The following is a 5,127-nucleotide window of genomic DNA, read 5'->3' as shown; positions in this document are numbered from 1 at the left end:
TTGGAATTTGTCTAGCAATTATACGTTGAAAAAACTTAAATGTATTCATGAAGAAAATCGGTTGGCCAAAAATATGCGTTTTTCTATTGAAGCCATTCAAGCAATGGATTTTTGAAAAACTTCAGGTTTTTTTTGCCGAGTTTTTTCACAAAAAATATCGTTTTTCAATGGAGGCAATTCAGAAATAAGTTTTCCTTAAATTTTTGTTTCGCTTCCTTTGATAGTTTGAAAGCTTTAACAGGTTGTAGAGTGCTAAACTCGTCATTACATTTCAAACACACAGACCTCAAGTTTATTTTTGATCGAACAATGGTTTGATTTGATAGGTTTTTCTGTTTTGAGCAAAAAAATCATTCTATTTGAAGTGGTGCATCTTCGCTTTAAAATTTTATTGGTTCGATTCAGTAACAAACGAATGAACTCTAGTCATACAGGGTGGCCGAGTGGTTAAGGCAAAGGACTGCTCATCCAATACAGTCTGCGTGCGTGGGTTTGAATCCCATCTCTTGCGTGGGTTTGCAATTCGTTAATTTTTTGTTTCGCTTCCACTGATAGTTTGAAAGCTGTAACGGGTTGCTTTGAAAATCTTGAAATTTCAGCGAAAAGAGTTGGTCAGAAAAACTATTTGAACTAATCTTGTTCTAGGACTAGAAAGCTAAATTCGTCATTACATTTCAAATACCAGGACGTCAAGTCTATCTTTGATCGAACAATGGTTTGATTTGATAGTTTTTTTGTTTTGAGCAAAAAAAAATTCAATTTGAAGCAGAGCATCTTTGCTTCATTTTTTTATTGTTTAACTGATCAGACAGGGTGGCCGAGTGCTTAAGGTATTGGACTGCTCTTCCAAGACAGTCTGCGTGCGTGAGTTTAAATCCCATCTCTGTCGATTAGTGCTTGAAAACACCGAACTGAATTCGGTAAAAACAACAATTGATGTTTACCTAATTTGTTAATAACACACCAGAAAATTTACTAAATCACAAAAATCAAGAGAAAAAATTAGCTCACAAATTTTTCAATTTTGTCTAAGCAGAATATTCATGCAATAAACCGTTGAAAAAGTTTAAGTTTATGCATGAAAAATTTCGGTTGGCCAATGTTTCACGTTTTTCTAATAAAACCATTCAAGCGATGGAGTTTTGAAAAATTTCAAGTTACTTTTTCAGGTTTTTTTGGCCAAGTTTTTCCACAAAAAAGTTATCGTTTTCCAATGGAAGCAATATAAAATTAGGTTCTCCTCAATTTTTTGTTTCGCATCGTTTGATAGTTTCGAACCTCTAACAGGTGGCTAAGAAAAACTGGAATTTTTAGCGAAAAGAATTGTTCTATAAAAAGATTTGCACTAGTCCTGTTCTAAGACTAGTGAGCTTATTTCATCAATACAATTCATATACCCAACGTCAAGTCTAGTTTTGATCGAACAATGGCTTGATTTGATACGTTTTTTGTTCTGAGCTAATAATTATTCTATGTGAAGCGGATCATCTTTGCTTTAAACTTTTATTGGTTCGATTCAATTAATAAACGACTGAACTCTGGTCAGACAAGGTGGCCGAGTGGTTAAGGCGTTGGACTGCTCATCCAATGCAGTTTGCGTGCGTGGGTTTGAATCCCATCTCTGTCGATTAGCTTTTAAAAACACCTGAACTGAATTCGGTAAGCACAACAAATGATGTTTACCTAATTTGATAAAAACTCACCGAGAAATTTACTAAATTACAAAATTCCGAGATAAAATTGGCTCGCAAACGTTTCATTTTCGTCTAAGCAGAAAATTGAAGCAATTAAACGTTGAAAAAGTTTAAGTTCATTCAAAAAAAATCGGTCGGCCAATGTTATACGTTTTTCTTTTGAAACCATTCATGTAATGGAATTTTAAAAAACTTCAAGTTACTTTTTTGGCCCAAATTTTTCATTAAAAAATATAGTTTTTAAATGGAAGCAGATCAAAATTAAAATTCCTTAGTTTTTTGTTTCGCTTCCTCTGATAGTTTGAAAGATGTAACAGGTTGCTTCGAAAAACTGAAATTTCAGCGAAACGATTTGGTCTGAAAAACTACTTGAACTAGTCTTGTTCTAGGACTAGAGTGCTTAATTCGTCATTACATTTCAAATACACAGACCTCAAGTCTATCTTTGATCGAACAATGGTTTGATTTGACGTTTTTTTTTTGTTTTGAGCAAAAAAAAAACATCCTATTTGAAGCGGAGCATCTTTGCTTTAAAACTTTATTGGTTCGATTCAGTAAGAAACTAATGAACTCTGGTCAGACAGAGTGGCCGAGTGGTTAAGGCTGTGGACTGCTCATCCAATACAGTCTGTGTGCGTGGGTTTGAATCCCATCTCTTTCGATTAGTTTTTAAAAACACCTCAACTGATTTCGGTAAGCACAACAATTGATGTTTACCTAAATTGTTAATAACTCACCGAGAAATTTACTAAATTACAAAATTCCGAGATAAAATTGGCTCGCAAACGTTTCATTTTCGTCTAAGCAGAAAATTGAAGCAATTAAACGTTGAAAAAGTTTAAGTTCATTCAAAAAAAATCGGTCGGCCAATGTTATACGTTTTTCTTTTGAAACCATTCATGTAATGGAATTTTAAAAAACTTCAAGTTACTTTTTTGGCCCAATTTTTTCATTAAAAAAATATAGTTTTTAAATGGAAGCAGATCAAATTTAAAATTCCTTAATTTTTTGTTTCGCTTCCTCTGATAGTTTGAAAGATGTAACAGGTTGCTTCGAAAAACTGAAATTTCAGCGAAACGATTTGGTCTGAAAAACTACTTGAACTAGTCTTGTTCTAGGACTAGAGTGCTTAATTCGTCATTACATTTCAAATACACAGACCTCAAGTCTATCTTTGATCGAACAATGGTTTGATTTGACGTTTTTTTTTGTTTTGAGCAAAAAAAAACATCCTATTTGAAGCGGAGCATCTTTGCTTTAAAACTTTATTGGTTCGATTCAGTAACAAACTAATGAACTCTGGTCAGACAGAGTGGCCGAGTGGTTAAGGCTGTGGACTGCTCATCCAATACAGTCTGTGTGCGTGGGTTTGAATCCCATCTCTTTCGATTAGTTTTTAAAAACACCTCAACTGATTTCGGTAAGCACAACAATTGATGTTTACCTAAATTGTTAATAACTCACCGGGAAATTTACTAAATTACAAAATTCTAGGGATAAATTTGGCTCGCAACCTTTTCAAATTGTCTAAGCAGAAAAGTCAAGCAATTATAAGTTGAAAAAATTCAAGTTTAGTAATGAAGAAAATCGGTTTGCCAATCTTATATGTTTGTGTATTAAAGCAATTCAAGCAATGGAATTTTGATAAACTTCAGGTTTTTTTGGGCGAGTTTTTCCACAACAAAGTTATCGTTTTTCAATGGAAGCAAATCAAAATCAGGTTTTCCTTGAATTTCTGTTTCGCTTCCTTTGATAGTTTGAAAGCTGTAACAGGTTGCTTTTAAAAACTTGAAATTTCAGCGGAACGAGCTGATCTGAAAAACTATTCGAACTAGTCTTGTACTAAGACTAGAGTGCAAAATTCTTCATTAATATTCAAATACACAGAAGTCAAGTCTGTCTTTGATCGAACAATGGTTTGATTTGATAGGTTTTCTTTGTTTTGAACAAAAAAAATATTCTATTTGAAGCGAAGCATCTTTGCTTCAGTTTTTCATTGTTTCGATTCAATTTACCATTGAATGACCTCTAATCAGACAGGGTGGCCGAGTGGTTAAGGGGTTTGTCTGCTAAGTCAAAACGTTCTGCTTGCATGGGTTCGAAGCACATCTATGTCGATTAATTTTTTAAAAACACCTGAACTGAATTCGGTAAGCACACCAATTGAGGATTACCTAATTTGTTAAAAACTCACAAGGAAACTTACTAAATCACAAATTTTTGGAGATAGAATTGGCTCGCAAACAGTTCAAATTCATCTAAGCAGACTAGTCAAGCAATTAAACAATGACCTATTTTAAACTTAAGTTGAAAAATTTAAGTTTATTCATGAAGAAAATCGGTCGGCCAATGTTATACGTTTTGAAACCATTCAAGTGATGGAATTTTGAAAAAAAATCTAGTTAATTTTTTGGCCCAGTTTTTTGACAAAAAAAATCATCGTTCTCAAAAGTAAGCAGATCCAAATTAAAAATTCTTTAAATTTTTGTTTCGCTTCCACTGATAGTTTGAAAGCTGTAACAGGTTGCTCTGAAAAACTTGAAACTTGAAACGATTTGGTCGGAAAAGATATTTGAACTAGTCTTGTTCTAGGACTAGAGTGCTAAATTCGTCATTTCATTTCAAATACCAAGACGCCAAGTCTTTCTTTGATCGAACAATGGTTTGATTTATAGGTGTTTTTGTTTTGAGCAAAAAAATATAATTTTTTTGAAGCGGATCATCTTTACTTCAAAATTTTATTGGTTTGATTCAATTAACAAACAAATGAACTCTGGTCCGACAGGGTGGCCGAGTGATTAATGCGTTGGACTGCTCATCTAATACAGTCTGCGTGCGTGGGTTTGAATCCCATCTCTGTCGATAAGTTTTTGAAAATACCTGAATTGAATTCAGTAAGCACAACAATTGATGTTTACCTAATTTTCTAATAACTCACCGGGAAAATTAAAAAATCACAAAAATCTAGAGAAAAACTTGGATTTGAACAAGTTTGTCTAAGCAGAATAGTCAACCAATTAAACGTTAAATCATGAAGAAAATCAGTTGGCCAGTGTTATACGTTTTTCTAAAAAAGCCATTCAAGCAATGGAAAATTGAAAACCTTCAGATTTTTTCGGCCAAGTTTTCCCACAAAAAAGTCATCGTTTTTCTATGGAAGCAATTCAAAACTAAGTTTTCCTTAAATTTTTGTTTCGCTTCTTTTGATAGTTTGAAAGGTTGCTTTTAAAAAGTTGAAATTCTACCGAAACTGTTTGGTCTAGAAAAAAAATTGTGAACTAGTCCTGTTCTAGGACTAGAGGGCTAATTTCGTCATTACAGTTCAAATACATAGACGTCAAGTCTATTTTTGATCTAACCAGGGCTTTGTTTGATAGGTTTTTTGTTTTGAGCAAAAAAAACATTCAATTTGAAGCGAACCATTTGTGTTTCA

General features: G+C 33.3%; 1 non-coding gene across 1 annotated transcript; it reads left to right on the top strand.

The window, feature by feature from the left end:
- The first annotated feature begins 1,545 nt into the window (after positions 1-1,545).
- Trnas-gcu (transfer RNA serine (anticodon GCU)) lies at positions 1,546-1,627 on the top strand. The gene has a single exon. It is a non-coding gene; the product is annotated as a tRNA-Ser (tRNA).
- The last annotated feature ends 3,500 nt before the right edge of the window (positions 1,628-5,127 follow it).

This window comes from Symsagittifera roscoffensis, chromosome 1 (genome assembly GCF_963678635.1).
Source record: "Symsagittifera roscoffensis chromosome 1, txSymRosc1.1, whole genome shotgun sequence".
NCBI lineage: Eukaryota > Metazoa > Xenacoelomorpha > Acoela > Convolutidae > Symsagittifera > Symsagittifera roscoffensis.
The sequence above is the reverse complement of the archived record's forward strand: the minus strand, read 5'-3'. Positions and strand labels throughout refer to the sequence as shown.